Genomic DNA, 21,036 nt, shown 5'->3' with positions numbered 1-21,036 from the left:
ACACTGTTCTCCTGAGTATGGATCCAAGTCTCCAGGCATGCTTTGATCTCACTCAAAACATTTGTATGAATTATTTTCATGGCTAAAAACACCTTTTTCTTAAAAAGTCATGTGGTTGGTTCCTTCACTTACTTTTCTATATTTAAATGTCATATTATCCAACAGGCCTTTTTGAAACTAAGTTATATAAAATATTAATAGCAATCCTTGTACACTGTGTTCTCTTCCATTTACTTGACATCATTCATGCATTGCAGCTTGCCTTATCACATTTTGTTATTTATATTTTAATTTTTTAAATGGTTTTCTTGGTACCTGCCAGTCCTTACAATAGAGCCTCTGTCAGGAAAAGCATATTGTTTTGTTCACTACTATATAGCCAAAGCCTAGAAAGATGACTTTAAAAATGTAGCTGATTAATGAATATTTCTTGAATGTTTAAAAATCTTTCTTATTAAAAATGCAAAAATATTTATTTTTATCTAAGTGATTCTAATTCAAAAACTTTCTATTTAATTTTAAGAATGACACATTTATCATTTAAATAAAATAGACATTTGTATAGTCCATGTTTCATCCACTATAACGAAATACGCTTCCGTGCTTATACAAATGAATAAAATGAAATATGTACCAGTACAGTCTAATGTTCAATGGACTTAATATATCTCAAGATTTTTTCATTTAATTCAAGAAATAGGAGATACAATTGTCTCAAAATAATTCCAGAACTTAAAAGGGAGAGTAATTTTTGATCAAGCATAGGTGTTTCCCATAGTTGAAAAGCAATTATAATTTATTAAAATAGATGCCTAGTTTTCTATTATTTTTTTATTCTTTAATCCTATAGCTTAAGCATTTGAATACATACAGCTTTATAACATCACATAATATGAAATGCTTTGCAATGTTTGTGATTTTCTAGTTAATGGTAGATTTTACAGTTAATGGTAATGAAGTTGGCTAGAACTCTCACTGTAATATTCTCTACCTTAAAGATGAAGTGTTACATTAAATTTTTTTGAGTTGGCAAAATGTGGAAAGAAAATAGATAAAATATATGCCTGTACTGCAAAAATGTGCTTGTGTGTGTGTGTGTGTGTGTGTGTGTGTGTGTGTGTCTGTGTGTCTGTGTATGTGTCTGTGTATGTGGAGAGAGAAAGAAAAAGACAGAGTTGTTTTACTATTCACACAAGATAAAAGTTACAACATATATAGTATCTTAGGGAGAGTTTTATTGTTATCTCATTATAACCCAGTTGAGGTCTATAAAAATTCTCAGAATGTGTAACATAAAAACCAGTATTATTTATGATTTCTACTGTTTCAACATTTACTGTCAAAATCTTTATGACAGAAAATCTATTTTCTATACTGAACTGTTTCCAATAATCTCTGTCCCTTTTTAGTGTTATATACTTTTCTAAGGATGAACTTACTGTTTCATTGTGTGAAGTGTCAAGGCCTGCTAGAAAGTCAAGTCCATTTCACTAGCAATAGATATATGAAACTTCATAATTCTTAGCTGTGGATATACACACACCTGATAAAGAGATTGTTATGATCTCTTTCTTTCACATAAAATATTTAAAATATTTTCGGTTTCAATGCTAACTTTAAATAGAATGGTGAACCAACCAAATATAATATAATATGTATAAATATAATATGTATAAAAGTAAATCTGTCATATGAGGAAGTGTAGATCATAATGTTTCTAATATTATTTCAATCTCTCCTATTTTATGAATGGTTAACTATGTACTACGTTAATATTGAATTACAGGAAAGAATCAATGCATTTGCATAATCGCTAATACTAATTATTAATTTATTAGAGAGATGTACTTGTCAGTCACATTGTATTTCTTAGAATTTGACTGGAGTTATATACCTTGAATAAAGTAAAATAGAGAGTAAATTTTTCCTGAATTGCTGGAAAATAATGGAAAAACTAATGTACAGTAATATGTAATATTTTCAATTTCCTTTATATATTAAGAGTGAAACAACTGCTACATTAAAACAATTACCTTGATAATTTATTCCAATAATAATCTAAGATTAATTCAACAGTCACTTTATAATTTTGTGTCCAGTAATTGTTTAGACATTGTTTATGTAATAAAATGTTATCAAATAATACAAAAATATACCACCTTGAAATGTTCAAAAATAAATAATAAGAAATAAAAACATTCAAATTATTTTAATCTCAGATATTCCCAATGTACATAATAATATTCTGTGACAGAACACTAGCTCAAAATGTCATAATATATACATTCTCTATTAAAAAATATATGCAACCATTTTTTCTTGGTATAGCTATGTAGAGCAATCATTTTTGGCTGGATTATGAAGTGAATAAAGTTTGTTGATATGATAAGGCCAGTGAGAGAATGAGAAAGAGACTTAGCAGAAGAAATAGCAAAAAGGAAAACAGGAACTTTATTATTACACCTGATCAATTTTAGTGTATATATATGTAATGCTACTATTAATAGAAATAATGGTGAGAATAATTTGATAAATGTATTATGAGATCAGACATCATGAAATTGAGAATATCTCTCATTGACAGTTGGTTTGTTAATCCATTGACAGTTGGTTTGAGTATGGGTAATATTTCTAAAATACCTATCCATTTCTGAATGCATGTACATGTAACAATACTTAGGTAGTGATGTAAAACGTGGAGTCACATGAGCAAAAATCTAGTTTTTCCTATATAAAATACACTCTAATATAATATAGTTATGATGTCAAACACTGAATGTAGTGTTTGCATTGAGTTCCTTATTTTGGAATTAGGTACTTATAAATTATTCTTTTGGACAACTAAGGTACCTTTTCTTAAAACATAGAACTGGGAAAATTACTAATGGGTTTGACACACCATATCGGTCATGGCCAACAAAGTTATGACTGACAGCCCACCTAGGGCCCCGGGGAGAAATCTTTAGAAGAACGGTAGTGTGCAAAGGCAAAGTTCAAGGAAAAGGTCTGGAACAGAGCACAACTAATAGCTCAGAGGGTAACAAAAGCTGCCAAGGTCGAATTAAAATCAATCCATCAGTTCATAGGCAACACATGTGGCAAAGAGACGGCCAGAGCTCTATGATTCTGCTCTGCAGAACCAATGAAAGACCACTGTTATAAATTCCATAGTGAGGAGTGTGACATCTTGTGATAGTAACTGACAAGCTGTCAAATTATCTCAGGTGTTTGAGATACTCTATTTCTTGCTATTCAAGGAGGACATTCATTTTAGTAAAATTACAGTTTATGTAACATTGAGTGTTCCTTGGAGATTTTTTTCTCTGTCATCGTTAAACATGCTGATCCCATATTCTGTAATCTCTTTTATTGTCATAATGTTAGTACTGTATGAATGCTATCATTGACTTCACGAAAAGTCTTTGGTTTGAATCACATCTCGGCCAATTATTACCTGAATGACCTTGAGCTGTTTATTTTACACCTCTAAGCTTTGGTTTTACTACCTGTAAAATGATGATGGTAATAAGAGAGTCTGGAAAAGAGCTATGGCGGCTATTATTTTATTGTACATTTCTCTGACAGCTTAGTTCAGAGCCTAAGGTATAATCACCACAATTCACTCTGTTGGTGAAGATGAAAATTACAGAACTAGGATGGAATATAGCTTTCATCTCAGGTGTTAATACCAACATATTCCTAAGGGTTGCATAGTGTACTGTGGCAAGAAAAGTTTTGGAGTTCAGCAAAGACTACCAAGAACACTTTCTATAATTGGTGGAAATGGGTGATGGCTCTACTATGCTCAATATATGCTGACCTGCATGTAAGAGGGTTTGATTAAATTAAACTAATTGAGGAAATCAAAATGAATTTTGAAACAAATGAAAATGAAAACACAAATTTCAAAATTTATGGGACCCAAGAATCTAAATTCTTCAATCTAAATTGTCTTAATTTAGAGTGATTATAGTAATTATTTGAACGGTTATGTAAATGGCAAGTTAGCTACATTTCAAGGAATCATATAAGCATACAAAGGGAAAAATAATGCAAATGTTTTCACTATCACCACTGTGAATATTATCAACAACAAATTATTTGTGTGTCTGTGTGTGTGTGTGTGTGTGTGTGTGTGTGTGTGTGTATTAAATTACAGAAGCAATTTCTTCCCTACATATATTCTCTTGGAAATAAGAGAAGTAACCCATAGAATAGTGGTTCTTAACTGAGCCCTAACCAACAGAAACATAGTGGATGTTATTTCTGAATGTTAAAAATGCAAGTAATCACTCAGGATAATCTGATTCTTTAAGTTAAGGATTGGCTTAGGCTGTGTATTTTTCAAAACCCCCCAACAATTCTTAAAAAAGGCTGGTTAAGAAGTATTGCTGTAGAGCATTAGAAAATGTAACATTTTTATTATGAAATTGATATATCAGAGAAAATATCTGAAGTAGTAATTTTCTTTCCTAATGTGACATTGATGAACTTCTTACATATTACAGCTACCATTAAAAACTAAGATACAAAACTTCATTTTTTTCATTATAATTATGAATTTTATATTTGATTATTTTATTATTATTAATTTTATGGCTATCTTCAGGTCCTGCTATTCTCATTCTCTCTCTCTCTTTTCTGTTTAATCTATGGAATATACAAACTCTTGGCCATATTAATAATAAATATAATATTACACTATAAAATCTCAATGTTGATACATTTTAATGTGTATGATTCATTTTTCAAATTTGTCTTTTGTTCTCTTGTGTGATGCCAATATTAATTATGTAATTATGATTATTTCATAAGGAAATTGTGTCTTTATTCCAATATTCATTAGTAGTCCTACGTGTTACATTATTATAGAACACTGTCATTCACTTTTTTCTTCTTACATCAAAAGCAGTGAAGTTGCATATTCATTAGCCTGTAATTTTAAATGTTATTTTTTTTCACTATTTACTTTAGTATAATATGACATTTTTGATGCCACACAATAAATAATGCATGTTATTTTACTTGTTTTTCTAATGAATTCTTCTCGATGTTTTTCTGAATATAGTTAAAATACAATTGTGACAAATTCAGGACTAGTATTTGACAATGTTTATTTATTCTTTAATTCTCTTCATTTAATCCCAAATTTTTATTTTTTTTCTCTTTTCAGAGATAAATACATATATAATAATCATATGTATTCATATATATGTTCATAATATGTATATAATATACAAGAATATATATATTAATACTTGTATGTTCATAAATATTCATAAACACACACGTACACATCATTTGGGGATACTTTTTTTGCTGTGTTACTTCAATAAGCCATACAATCATATCTCAGGTATAAAAATAAATCCTTCCATAAATACCTGATAGATTGATTGATTGATTTAATAATACAGTTGATCATTAATATAAAAATAAATAATAAAAATACAGATAAAATATTCAGAAACAAATAAATACATTATAATACATTTACAAATTAACAACTTTAAAGCCTGTAAGTAAATAATAAGCAAAGGTTAAATTCCTTGGTATACTATACAAGTACCTTTATACTTCATAACTGCGTAATTCCTCCCTCTTTCTGGCCTCTTGCATTCTGCACCATGTTAAGCTACTTACATTATTCAGAGTTCCTCACACCATCTTACCTTCCATCCTTGCTCATTATGCTTTCCTTAGAACAACATTCACTCAGATGTCCTCTGTTGGCCTGTTGTTTTTCTTGATTCAGTTCTCACATACTGTCCTCTGAGACACCACCTGTACATTTCTGAACTGGTTTTAGCAAGGCTCCTTCTAAGGTTTCCCAAAGCATTTGTTTACAATTCTCTCATAGAATACATCTCCCTGGACTACAAGAGTCTGATTATTTGTCTGTACTTTCCTTTACAACTTAAGTACTTGTCTTTAGATTTATCTTATTCTTTCTTATTCTTATTCTCAGAGCCCAGTGTACTGTCTGGCAATATATGCATGGTTTCCAAGTATTAATTTCTTAATTTGTGAAAAATAATATTAATAGTAGAAACTACTTTCCAATACATGCAAAGATACTTTGTTGACTTCATTTGACCACTCACCTATTTGTGAAATAATTCAGCTATAAATATTTAGTGCAATCAAAATACTTATGTAAATACTTACTGTATCAAATATTTTCCACTGTATCAAATAGCTTCAACTGTGCTAGAAGCTGAGAATACACATGTGAAAATGACAAAAAAAAAAAAAATCCTGGCATTGTGGAACTTGCATTCTAATGAAGTAAGATGGTAGAAAAATGTGACAGAAAATTAAGATGGCATTAAGGACTATGAAGAAAACAAAACAGGGTAATAAAATAGTATATGCTTAAAGGGGCCAATTCAGATAAGTTATTAAATAATGGAAGGCCTCTCTGGGGTGGTGGCATCTGTGTGAAAACACAATTAATAAAACAGAATCTGGGGAAAGAGGTGTCTTGCCTGTGGGAGAAGCAAGGCCCAGGTGCCATGATGCACCTGAGGTCAAATTGCAGACAGAGGCCAGGGTAGCAGAATACCATGAATAAGAGACGTAATGATAGAAAACATACTCTTGTTCATTATAATCTTGCTTTAACTTGTACATGTTAAAGACTTATGTCAAGAATAATATTCTCAATTTTTGGAACAGTTATTTAAATTTCTTTTAATACTGAGTATCAATACACAAACCATAACCAAGCTAAGAAAAAAATATTAATAGTGTCCATTCATTTAAAGTCGTAATTCTCTTTTATTTCATAAACATTTCTTTAGAACGCTGTATGAGTAGATCCACAACTTAGGGAAGGAAAAGTCAAATTTTATCTGAGAAAAGGAGGAAAGAAAAAGAACATATTTTTTTTTAAATTTTCTCTCACCTGGAAGCCACAAAGTTTAGGCCAGTTATCCAGAATCCATGACCACTGAGCTTTGATTTCAATGAAAGAAACCCCATAGGAAAAATACGATTTGGCATGATGGATTACCATAGCTAGAAGAGGGAAAATATCTCTTGCTAATCTTTTCTCAGATAGTGCATTTTGTGACACTCCTGCAATATTACAGACTTAGAATTGTAGAGTGGTCTTAGCGTGGGGCATCAGATGATATTTCAATTCCTTATTTTCCGTTCTGTCTATTCAATTCATAATCTGTGAATAATTCTTTCCACTTTGCACTGCCAATCAATTTTTGCTATCAAAAATTTGAACCTAGAACCTCATTTCTGTTCTGTAGTGCTTGCAGAACTCATTTGCAACTACACCGTTCAAGGTTAAGTTTGCATTTAAACAGCTCAGGACACCCTTACACCTCCTTAGATTCTGTGTTTCTCATTAGCTCATATTGCCTTCTATTACTAGTTAAGGTCAAGAGGCTACATAGTTTATCTGTAAACTAACCATGAGTTCCAAAGAAACAAGCAGACAAACAAAAAAGATAAGCCGGGCTATGGCTTCTGTTTTGTAGCATCCTTAAAGTACATCCGAAATTTAGGTCCACTCACTCTAGCAGATTCAGAAGCTTCCATATTATGTTCTATCCTAAAATTTTACTTTGGCTACTTCTCCAAGATTGTAATGCAATGATTTAAAAATTGTGGCTCTTGAGGTTATGCAGCTAATTCAGTTGGACAGAGATGGCTCTTTTAAAACATATGGTGTGTGGGTGCAGAAAAAAATATGTACTTCCTGTAAATAAGCTTCTCCCAAGAGGAAGAGAGGCAAGGTATGGGTGATAAACACATTTTCTGTTCCCATTCACATTGCCTCTCCTGAGGAAATGCTAGGCTACAGCATCTCCTTTCAACTGTCTGCAATGAGGGAAGAACCATGGTTGTGGTTTCACTTCTGGGATGGGAGTGTGAAAGGTGACATGGACCCAATCCCAGTGAAACTAGTATAACTGATGAAAAACTATAAAGAAACATCCATTTAAGGTCTCTATAAACTGTACTAAGGATATAGCGGAAATAAACATTTATGCAAGAAAATCTACTAAAATTTGGTAAGAACAGCTATTGTCTCTGGAGTTCTTCCCATGATATCTTCTCTTCTCCTTCCACCGCACCCACCGCTTAATATAAAGTAAGCTTTATTCTGGTGTGACCAAGAAGATGAAGCCCCCTATCTACTCAGCTCCCAATCAAAAAGTAGACAACCTTCCATGAGGTGTTAGATGCAAGCATTTTTTTGTTGTTGTTAAAGTTTATTGAGGTGACAATTGTTAGTAAAGTTACATAGATTTCAGGTGTACAATTCTGTATTACATCATCTATAAATCCCATTGTGTGTTCACCACCCAGAGTCAGTTCTCCTTCCATCACCATATATTTGATCCCCTTTACCCTCATCTACCAGTCCCCTCCCTCCTTACCCTCTGGTAACCACTAAACTATTGTCTGTGTCTATGAGTTTTTATTTCTCATTTGCTTGTCTTGTTCTTTTGTTGGTTTGTATACCACATATCAGTGAAATCATATGGTTCTCTGCTTTTTCTGTCTGACTTATTTCGCTTAGCATTATAATCTCTAGATCCATCCATGTTGTCACAAATGGTCCTATTTCATCTTTTCTTACTGCTGAATAGTATTCCATTGTGTATATATACCACAATTTCTTTATCCATTCATCTATCGAAGGACATTTTGGTTGTTTCCATGTCTTGGCCACCATAAATAAAGCTGCAATGAACATTGGAGCACACGTATCTTTATGGATAAATGTTTTCAGATTTTTGGGGTAGATGCCCAGGAGACGGATTGGTGGGTCATATGGTAATTCTATTTTTAATTTTTTGAGGAACCTTCACACTGCTTTCCATAGCGGCTGCACCAATCTGCATTCCCACCAACAGTATATGAGGGTTCCTTTTTCTCCACAACCTCTCCAACACTTGTTACTATTTATCTTGTTGATGATAGCCATTATAACTGGGGTGAGGTGATATCTCATTGTGGTTTTTATTTGTATTTCTCTGATGATTAGTGATGTTGAGCATTTTTTCATATGTCTATTTGCCATTTGTATGTCTTCTTGGAGAAATGTCTCTTCAGGTCCTCTGCCCATTTTTCAATTGGGTTGTTTGTTTTTTGGTTGTTGAGTTGCATGAGTTCCTTGTATATTTTAGATATTAGCCCTTTATCGGAGGCACGGTTTGCAAAAATCTTCTCCCATTCAGTTGGTTGCCTCTTTATTTTGTCGATGGTTTCCTTTGCTGTGCAGAAGCTTCTAAGTTTGCTATAGTCCCATTCATTTATTTTAGCTTTTACTTCCTTTGCCTTTGGAGTCAAATTCATAAAATGCTCTTTGAACCCAAGGTCCACAAGGTTAATACCTATGTTTTCTTCTATGCAATTTATTGTTTCAGGTTTTATGCTTAAGTCTTTGATCCATTTTGAATTAATTTTGGTACATGATGACAGATAGCAGTCCAGTTTCATTCTTTGATGCAAGCATTTTTAATCCTTTCAAATTCAAAGTTGAAGAGGCTAAATTACTGGTATCGGACAAAAGTCTGTGTACTTGTTTCCTCCATCCAGTCCCATTCTTAGGATATAACTATATCCCATGTGTGACAGACTGAAAATTGTGGGGCCCCGATCTCCCTCACATCAGCAAGGAAGCACCTGAGGCTCAGTTCAGCAATCATCCAGAAATTGAATTAGGCCGATAAAGTGAGTTAGGTTAGAAATGATTCTCCTCCAGTTGAGTCTTCAGATGAAACTGCAGCGCCAGTCAACAGGTGTACTTCAACCTCTGAAGACACCCTGAAGTAGAACCATCCACAATCCCCTCCTGGTTTTCTGAACTCATCACGTGAAATAGTAAGTGTTTGTTGTTTTAAGGTGAAACATTTTAGGATAACTCATCACTCTGCAACAGAGAATTAGAACTGTAGGCTTGTTATAAGTGTAAAAGTAGATAATGCAGGAAGCCTGTGTCACAGCATAAGTGCTCAATCTGCATTATCAATTGCTATTTTTATTAACACATTATATTTGATGAGACTCCCCATTCATTAGCATACTCCAAAAGTCTTGAAATCATAGCTTTTATTTAATCAATCTTTCAAGAACTTCTGAAGAGACCACAACACATAAAATCAACTTTTAGAATAAAATTAGACAACCTATTAATCTATATTTTGCAAAAGTATATCTCATTTGGCCTCTTGTACTTTATTCCTATGTAAGTCCCTTTGGTAAATTTACAGTACCTTTCTTTACCCATCCATAAAATGTGAAATAATTTCCACCTACATTCCTCACAGGATACTGTGGAAATTAATGAGGTAATATGTATAAAGCTCTAGAAGCCTTTAAATAGTACTGTAAAATGAGTATTTATCCTTGCAGGTGGGTCCTATCTATTTTTCTGAATGTCTTCTAGCAAGGCATTACAAGAGATGATGGATAGATAATGGATAGGTAGGCAGATAGAAGAGAAGGTGGGGAAGAAAAAGAAAAAAAAACAGAATAATAGATTATAGTAGAAATTAGTGGTTTTGAAATCTTAATGAGAGTATGTTTTTTACTCATTCTCATAAGTGTTCTCAAGGAATGCAAACACCATGTATTTGACAGCTATCTGGTTTCTTTTTTTGGGTATTTTTGGGGTGATCTGAGGGTATGCTAGTTGTATCTTCATAGTTCATTTTATACTTATTTTTTCTTCCAATCTATATATGATAATTTCTTATAATGAAATTCATATTGAAAATAATACAATTTTCTATATATTTTCCCAACTATATTTTTCAGATTACTGATACTTTATTATTTCTGTTTTATATACATATACGTGAGTGTTTCTGTGTATATAAATACAAGAACATATAACAGGATATTAAAACGGAACATTTTCAGGCTGAAGTTCAGGGGCGCACAAAATAGGAAGAGTATAAATGACAAGGTATACCAAATTTCCAAAAACAGGAATAGGCCATCTAAGCAACAGTTGCAAATGTCCAACAGGATAACCACTTGTGACACTCATAGCTAACTACACCCTCCCCCAAATCAAATCCAATAAAACTCTTAAGAAATTATGAGAGAGACTGGAAATACAGAGTAAGTCTTTGGTGAGCTTCAGGTCTTACTGAGGCCCTATATAGTAAGAATGGAAATTTCTTCCTTCTAGCAAGCCTGGTGGGGCAACACAAAGTTTTGGTATGGTCACAGAAAACGGAAGAACACAGTATTTAGTACGTGATTCATACCTTATCATCCCAAAGAATAACACACCGGTTTGACTATTCTAAGACAGTAGAATAGAAGACATTGATTCAAAAGTAACTCCATTCATAATAATTGGGGATTAAAATGACATGGTACGCATTGATGTATTGAACCTGGATTATTTAACCAATGTGACACAAAAGTCACCTGAAAAGGCAAAAAGACTTTGAAATATAGAAGAAAAGGCATATAGCTAAGTCCTCAGGTATTGAAGGATGATCCTCCTAAATGACACAGCAGGAGGTACCTATTGCTGTCACTGCATGGGAGAGATTCAGAGCAAGAAAGAGGTTTTCTCTGAAGACAGCATAGAAGAGCTCCCTTCCCCCACCCCGCCCCAATGAAGTTGGCTGTCTCTGTCTCCCATGGCTGCTCGTATTAACAGCCAGGGCTGCCTCTTCTGAGCACTGCTTATGTCACCTCACCACTGTGTCTTGGTCGGTCCAGAGGTAGTCTCAAGAATGGGCGAAGAGGAGAAGTCCTTGGTGGGGAAAGAAGAAAGAAGCTGCTTTGGCTTCCCCTTGCAGTCTTCTCAAAATTGAAGTCATCAAGGGCTATGGAATGAGAGAAGTGTAACTTCAAATTTAGAGTTCCAAACTTCCAAGGTTTGGACATTTTATTGAGTCTGTGTTTGTACACACAAAAAACAAATACCTATATATATGCATGTGTGTTTGTTCCTTAGTTTACACACAAATATCTTCCTACTGGGTACATAAAGTATATTATGTGCCAGGATTATTCTAAGTAACTTTGCACTTTATGTATATTTAATTTCCAAAATATCGTGAGGGGTATATTACAATTTCATTATTATCATTACCATTTTATAGATTGAGAAATTAAATACCAGAGTAATGAAATCACTTGTGAAAGTTCACGTAGCCTAAAATGAGGAGAGGCAAGATTAAGATTCAGGCATTCTGGTTTCAAAATTCATACTCTAAACGACTACCCTGTATAGTGCACCTTTTTATTCAGTTATTTATAAATATGCATGTCTATCTGTATATGTGTAGATCAAGGATATGAAAGGCCAGACACTGAGTACCCAAAGAGTGTGTGTGTGTGTGTGTGTGTATCTATCTATCTATCTATCTATCTATCTATCTATCTATCTATCTATAACCAATTAATTACTCAAGCGGTTGAGTGTACCACACCCAAATGATGCTTTCCCCCAGATTCCCTTGGCCCAACCTGCTCTTTCGTCCTTAATCACCTATTCATTAGAAAATCCAGCCACTGCATTTATCCTGCTTACCACATATGCCCTGTCTCTGATAACCAGTGTTCTTAGCCATCTTGGAGCCAAGGTGTCCTTGTGCCTATGACACAGCATTGGGTCCAATGCAACCCAACCTATGGAGGCCAGAGTTTATTCCATCACTTTTGGGCTCAGACTCCAATTGTGGGATGTGGGATCAGGACTCCCCCACAGCTATTTTAGAAGTGCACATCCTAGGAGAGTGGAGCTAATAATACCCCGTGGGATGAACCCTTTGTGATGGATAACGAGTGATGAGAAGGAAGCAGCAGATTAATCCTGCTCCCTTCTTTATCCTGAGATGTTCTTCCAAGGTACAATAGTCTTCCTGTTCCTTCTAGAAGACGTCCTACTAGACCAAGCAACTAGCTGTGCTTACTTTGGAAACTGATATTCATAAACTCTTGGAAACATTGTTCAAAAAACAACAATTGACCTTTTTTCTTGCTGTCTTGGTATTGCATCACATAACAAAGGTTGAATGCATAATCTGTGCCTCAGGCTTTGTTTTCTAAGGAACTTCAGCTAAAGACATTCAACAACAATAATTCCAGACTCTAATGAGATGCTGTTAAGTCTCTATGCTGACAACTGTTATGAAATGAACTATTTTGGGAGGAGGAATCTCTGTATGTATCAGAGGAGATTGAGCATGATAAGGATAAAATATCGGCTCAGGTGTAGTATTCTTTTTGAGTAGTATTCTTTTTAAAGAAGCTGAAGCTTTCATCCCAACAGTAACGTAGGAATTATGTGATTTGCTGTTAAAATTATATGCATCTGGCATCACATCTTTAATGTGATAATGGACATGTCAGATATTGTAATATTCTCTTGTGAAAAATAGCAGAAGATAAAAGTGGTTCTCACAGAACTTACAAATTTATCAGTGTTGTGTAATTAAGTCTAATAAAGACATGAAGAAAGCATTACGTAAAGTATGCATAGGTATTAATTTGATATGTATTTGATATCTTGACATTTAAATAAAGTTTTAACTTAGTATAATGGATAACATCAGGGGATTAAAAATGCATTCTCAATCTCTTCTTGGCTTAACTAGTAAATAATAATAATGAGACCTTGAAAAAAATCACTGAACTTCTCTGGTTCTGTTTTCTCATTAATGAATAAAATTAATGAGTTGAACTACATACATCGAAATTCCTCTTCCACTTTTATTGTTGTGATAATCAATATTAATTAAGTAGCATTATTTGAGACAGTATAATAGAATACAGAGCTGATTGTCAAAAATAACAAAGCTTTTCCTATGTCAAAGCAGCTGCCTTCTCTAAAAGTATTGATTACATTCAGAGATCCTTTAAAGACTATTAAATCAAATCAATGATGTCAATGATTATTATGTTCATTCTAGGTAAATAAAGCTATGCTTGGCCAAGGAAAATAAAAACAGAAAATAGGACATATTTATTAAGTCCCTCAACAAACATTTGTTGAATATCTAGCATGAGTTGACATCAGTATTGATGCTGGTAATGTAGTAGTTTACAAGAGAGAAGAGTCCTACTGTCAAGTTACACTCACACATACATAAATGACTCAAAATGGTGGCAAAGGCCCTTGAGAGTTGTCAGTTGTGTAAGGAACAAAAGAGTTAGAATCTGTTCAGGCTAAGCATGAAATTTGTGGTTCATAAACTCTTTAAAAAAGGTTAAACAACAAAGCTGTGAACAGGGCAGGCCGGGGTTCAGGTAAGTAGACTCTCTCCTTCTTTTCATCATCTCTTCTTTATGTCATATTTTGGTGTCTTTCTTTCCTACTGCATCTGATTTACTCCACAAGGGAGATGGCATGATTGTGAGAGGCTGAGAATTCTACATCTCACTGTTCGCTGGAAATAGACTGACATGCAGCATCCTTTTGTCTTTTGTCGAAGTCCAGAGTTCTTGGGAGAAGGATACCCTGGCGACTTGACTTGGGTACACATCCAAGGCTAATCAAATTCAATCATAGATTAATCAACCTGTTCCAGGACTGGGTCTCTGGTCAATCAGAACAGATACAGACAGCCTTGGAGAAGTGCCTGGAGAGTCCCTGCCTTACCATGATTTTACGTGAGTTGCTAGTTCCTATGTGGTCCAGGGGATCCATGAGAATGGTCACATCAGCCAAGAACTAAGTAGAAAACTGTGGAAGCACTGATCTTCAACGTTTCAACATTCCATAAAAATGACCGTATTTTAGAAATTAGTATTAATAAAATAATATTCCTAGGATAGACAGTAATGGATTGACAAAATGTATTTTATTGGGTACACTAATAGCAATACATATACGTAAATACACACGTATATGTATTTATACGTGTATATACATGAGTGCTGGGTTTGCTCAGATATTCACTTTCTTACATATGACATTTGTTTATTTTTAATGGTCACTATGTGGCAATTCTGGGCCCAAAAGGCACAGTATCTGATTATAAGTGCAGTTTTATGATCTATTAAATTTTCTGTTCAAAGTGGAAAGGTAGCATTATCTGGGGAAATCAGCTACATGGGCTTTTTAAAAATATATATTTGTTTTTATAAGGTTGACTGACTATACAATCCAACTGCAGATAACTTAGTGTTCTTTAAATGCTATTTGACTAATACTACAATTATGAAAGGCTTCCTACATTTTCTCTTAAATTCTTCCCCTCATGGCATTTCAACAGCTTCTTTTTGATCACTGTGAATACTGTCGCATAGCTAAGGAAAGTGTTTGTCTCATTAAAATTTACCCTACTGCAAGTTCAGAGGATTGTAAGTGTATGTATAATTTTATTTCCACTGGGTGATTTTTGTAATGTGTATGAACTGTTCTCTCTAATGGAAAGTGCAATAGTATGGTACTTTAAATAGGCATTAATCCTCACAATACATTTGCAAGTTAGGTAAGCAACATGAAGTGCAGAACCATAATAAGCATAATCCACATTCATCCACCTTCACAGCCTGCAAAACTAGAAATCACACATCATGAACAAAGGACATTTGCAAAAGGAATAGTAGAAATACATGTGGTTTATTTCCTTTCTAGCCGTCCTAGACAGATGAAGCAAAAGGTAAGCACAAAACAAACTGTGTTATTCAGAAAAAGAAACAAAAAAGTTAAAGTAACAAAAAGCTACACAAGACCATTATCATGTAAGAGAAGAAACAAAGTCTTAGGCTGCTTATTCAGATATTGACATTTGGATATTGATACTATAAAAATATTTACCACCTTGAATTCTATTGCTATAAATCCTCTTTTCTTCTGTATCTTAATTGACATGCTAACTTAATTCTTGCCAAATGAATTGTGATAGACCATTAATATATTTGGGTGGAAGCTTAAAAGCTAACCAAAAAAACAAATCAAAGCAAACAACAAAAAATGATTTTTTACAATGTCAACACTTCCATGAAGAAAATGTTCCTTCATATCTTACTCACAAATAATAGAAGAAATATTTCATTAAGTTTTCTAAAAATGATATTGTCTTATTGAATGATTTATATTTTCCTTCTTGAACACAGAAAAAATTATGATAAGCTTCATTGTAGATATTTGAAATCAATTAGAAATAAGCTTTTAAAATCATATAGAATATGGAATATAGAAAGGAACACATCAATATTTAATAATGAAAATAGTAATGCAGTAAATTAGGTTGTATTTACACTACTCAATCACCAGAGTAAAAAGGAACTTTGTAGTTTTTAACTATCTTCACTTTTCAATAGCATTGGTTTTTGCAAATGCACTTGACTGGGCAAAACTTAGTCATTCAGTCATTAAATTAATGATCAATTTAAAGTTTTATTCATTTACCATGTGATTTTAGTTTAGACATCTATGTAATGCCTTCACTTAAACAGTAGGCTTAGGTTGTTCTATAATATACTATGATCAATATTAACAGGTATTATTTAAAGTGATTGTGCATTTACATTATTTTTAATTAGCCCACACATGAAATTTAGGAGTCGTCCCCCCAAACTTTTTCATACTTCATTACATAAAATAGGGGTTAGATTTCCTGAAAAAAGAAAATTTGTAATTTTTTTTTCTGTATTGGAATTAAATCATAAATTCTTAAATACTATGAAAATGCAAGACCAAAAAAAAGTCACCCTTGCCCTGGCATACTGCTCTTCCTATTTCAATGGAACTTCAGTTTTCAAAGACAAACTTTAAGTCTCTGTCGAATACTTCAGTGACAGAAAATAAAACTTAAAATGGAATTCTTTCATAATGAGAATTTGCAATGTTATGCCTATAGAAGAATATGACCTAAAATACTGTAATGCATACATACAGCGGGTGCCAAAACAATGTATACACATTTTAAGAAAGGAAAACTGTATTATATTTGTAATACTCAATATATACACAAAATGTATAACAAAAGATGAATACAAGTCACGTTTGAATTCTGCAATTACAAGAGGTGTTCAAAGTTGTTACTATCAGCGTCCAGACCTTCTCATTGTGGAGAACTACGGCTTGAGCAACGTTGACCGAAGTGTCCTCTTGTATAAATTTTTTTTGGCGACCCTGTATCTCTATCTCTGTATGTGTATAGAGATAGAGATAGAGGTAGAGATGATAGAGATAGAGATAGAGATATATAGAGATACATATATTCTCTCATTGTCAGATATATATGCATATATATCAAAGAAACTCATTATCAAAAGAGGAAAAAAAATCTAGAAACATGAATTGAATAATAAAGATAAAAGTCATAATATTCCTGAAAATTCATGTCTGTTGACAGATACATAATTTTTCATTTGATGTCAACTTACCCCTACAATTTTTCTGTTTATTTTTTAATATTGTGGAATTAAAAAAAACCTCTAAAATATTTCTAAAGTCACTAATTTTCTTAATATAGGACTAAAACATATTCGTAATAGCAAATACAGTAATCATACAACTTTTAACACTATCAGTGTGAAATCTATGCTTATAGATATATCCATATGGTTTTGTATGGTTGACTTGAGATTTATTTGCATAAGGATACTGTTTATTGTTTGTCCCTTGAAAATCTTATGAAAACATTAACATAGTTGTTTATATTTAGTTCAAATTCAGTTTTAGAACAGGATGATATATTGTGACCTATAGAGACTGTCTATTTCACTTAACTTTATCAATCTTAATTCTGTGTACCCTGCTTCTTGGCTGGATGCAAAAGCAGAGTGGTCATCGTATTGGTGCACTAACTGAGCAAGAGCCATCAAGTTTCAAGTACGCAGCTGAATTCAGCCCTGAAGTACCAGAGAACCTAACTGAAGCTTGATTAATGGGATCATGTCAAGTGGTGAGATTGCTGAGTGTTTGGATAGCCAGAGGCTCAACTTGCTTCTCCAAGGAGACTGTATGCTCAGCAACTGAACTACTATGATATTTGTCCTTTTCTGGGGAGCAGCAGCTCAGTGCATTTGGAAACACATTTAGGTTCCTCTAATTATGTACATTTGCAGAATGGGTAGATGGGTCAAACAGAGGTGGCTGAATGGCTGATCAGAGCCCTTTAAATATGGATTACAGGGCCGCCGCTACCTGAAGACCCAAGGGGATGGAGAGTGAGGATGCCATCAGATTCAGTGCTAAAGTGTTTAGCAATAAGCCAGCCATTTTGAACTTCAAGTTATTTAACATCAAACAAAATGTCTAGTGAAAGCTAGGAGATCTAAAAATTAAAGTGACTGAACATAAATTGGAAAAAAAAGGGTATAATTTAAGAAAATATTGTGAGAAAGATATTGTGAAACAGAATTTATTCAGATTTAAGCAGGCAAATATAGTTGGAAAATAAATAAGACAGACTATGCCAAATATTTTTGTGAAAGCAAAGAATTATGTGCAAAACTATGGAGAATTTTGAATGTTAAGCTCATGAGGGGCTTTATTCTTGTTTGAATAAATCCTCTAAGAACTCTTTTTCTTTCCCTGCCCAAATTTGGCTATCCCTGTTCTCCCAACATCCCTTAAGTCTCCCTACCTCTGAATCTTACCACCTCAGTACTCCTTTCTTGGTTAAGAATCAAATAGCCTTCTGTCAATTTACTCAAAGTCTATTCATTAAGGTTTATTTCAAAATTGTTATTCACATCAAGACATTAACCAAACTAGTCAGCAGAAATCCACCTCTTAGAAAATTTTAGTTGTAACTTCCTGTCCTCTATCTGGAACATTTTTCTTATTCCCCTTTGAATTGTTAGTTTTCTTTCTATGTGTGAGTTCCATTTGGACCTGTTTGCTTAAAGTGTTTGTATGACATTTAGGTGAAAAAGATGCCAGCAAACAACCTCAAATGTGAGTGTGAAACTCCAGAAAATGTTTAGTCAGAAATGCAGCCTGTGGCTCATATTCAATTCGTAATGGAAACTGTGTGGGTGAGCCAGATTGCAAGGAAATAATTTCAGGGAAAGGCAACAGAAGGCTCATAATTCCTGTCCTTCAAAAGATGTTTCTCTGGGGTAGTAAGAATTGGTGTAAGATTGTAAGAAGTCCAGGCCATTAAGGACATTGGAAATCTTGCCTCAGGGACCAGAGCTCTCGGCCATTTGCCATGTAGAAATTCTACATTCATCGATGGTGTCATGAGCGACTGCTTGTCTCACAGTTCATGCTGCAGTCTCTTCCTGAAAATCAGGGGGACTAACCCCTGAGAGACTCTCAGACCCCCAGGATCTACCCAGCACTGACTGAGGCCTCCATGGTAGCTATGGCATGAGCAAAGAACAGAGCACACAAGATCTTAAATGCCTTTCAATATGCTCTTTTACTCAAACAGCAACCATCAACACACCAAACAGTAAAGCATCAATCATCAATATACCAAACAGTAAAGCACACAGAGTAATACAATAATTGGAGACTAGAGTCACGAACCAATCTCAAAGTCATTCAGAGTACTGGTGGAGCAAGGAAGGGGGACTAGTGCAGGACGTTGGCCCGGCAGAGGTTCAGTCCCAGCGGAACAGAGCAGAACGGAGAGTTCTCGGAGCAGAGTGGCAGCATGGTCACCTCTCAGCTGAGACTGGCTCTCTGAGCTGCAGAAGTCCTCACTTCTTATGCAGTCTGAGTGCTTCCCTGATGTCACCTTATTGGGGCAGCCAGCAGGTGACCCTGATGTCATCATATCTTCAGTAAGAGATCTTTGTGGTGTAGTTCATTATACCCAATCACTAGGGCAACCAGGCGGCTCCCTGGGCATTGTCTGCTAAGTTCTTTGCACATGTCCAAACTGGAGTTATTCTTGCTATTTCAAAAACAGCAGTCACTGTTGCTCATACAAAACTCATTCTAACAGCTTCCAGGGGTGCTCTACACAGAGGGAGAAAAAAAGAAAAAAAGAGAACTTGATAAACTCCCTTGGGAGAGCATAGCACTGGAGCAGCTTCATCTTTGAGAGATAATTTAAGTTTCAACAAAGACATAAACTAGCCTTTAATCTTATTATCTGAGAATTTTTGCATATTTGTTATATTGTAACACCTCCTAGAGGATTGCAGAAGTCAGCCTCCCAATTCCCAAATGAGAAAATAAAATAAACAGTGCCAAGATTTTGTCCATGAGATCTTCTTGTGGGCGTTTCTATTTTGGGGTTTTTTGTTTGTTTGTTTGTTTGTTTTGTTTTGTTATCCCCTACTAAAACCAGGGTAAAGATGGGGCTAGGGCTTAATTGTTCCATTTCATTTAGAATTTTGAAAGAGTTTAAGGAGAGGGTGTCAACCAGTAGAAGCTGTGAAACCAGTACAAGTCATATGTGTTTATTACTTAACGTTATCTGTAGTAAAAAATAATAAAGGGGTTTTAAAAATGATTCTGACAACTTTCTCAGAAAGCTTGAACTTCCCATGTGGTTCCTAGAGAGGAGCATATAAATTCATACTGATGAGCTTACAGTCTGTCCAGTAGGTAGTAAGACATCTTCCTGGCCACGCCTTCACCTAAGCAAAATTGACAGGCATACCAGGTTGTGTTGTTTGTCCACGAGTGAGGGCAGAACAAGGCTAGACAAAATGCGGAGAATAAAAATAAATCTTTCCATTGTCTAAGTGTTAAATATGTGCCTGACATTTTACTTACGTAATCTATAACTCTCACAATAAACGGGTGCAGTCGATTTATGGATAAGAAGTTGGATTTATGGATAAGAAACCCACAAGTCTGGAGGTTAATGAAGTTGTTGGAGGTCACATACTGAGTAATTAGCAGGACTTGAATTTAAACCCAGGTGAAGAAATAGATTTCATGCAGCTCGAAATCTACCCCGCTGGGTATATGAAGCATCAAGAATGCTGACCCTGTAAAATCCTTTGATCCAACGGTAGAAAAATCTTTGTAAAATGTGTGCCTGGATGTTCATCATTACTTTTAATGGAGAACAAGCAGGTGCTTAACCAGATGCTCCAGAAAACATGGCGGGATCAGAAGGATACTAAAACTAAACATGAAGATGTTGAGATGAGTTATTAAAGGGCTGTGAT

The sequence above is a fragment of the Rhinolophus ferrumequinum genome, chromosome 5 (assembly GCF_004115265.2).
Source record: "Rhinolophus ferrumequinum isolate MPI-CBG mRhiFer1 chromosome 5, mRhiFer1_v1.p, whole genome shotgun sequence".
Classification (NCBI taxonomy): domain Eukaryota; kingdom Metazoa; phylum Chordata; class Mammalia; order Chiroptera; family Rhinolophidae; genus Rhinolophus; species Rhinolophus ferrumequinum.
Note: the sequence above shows the minus strand (reverse complement) of the source record.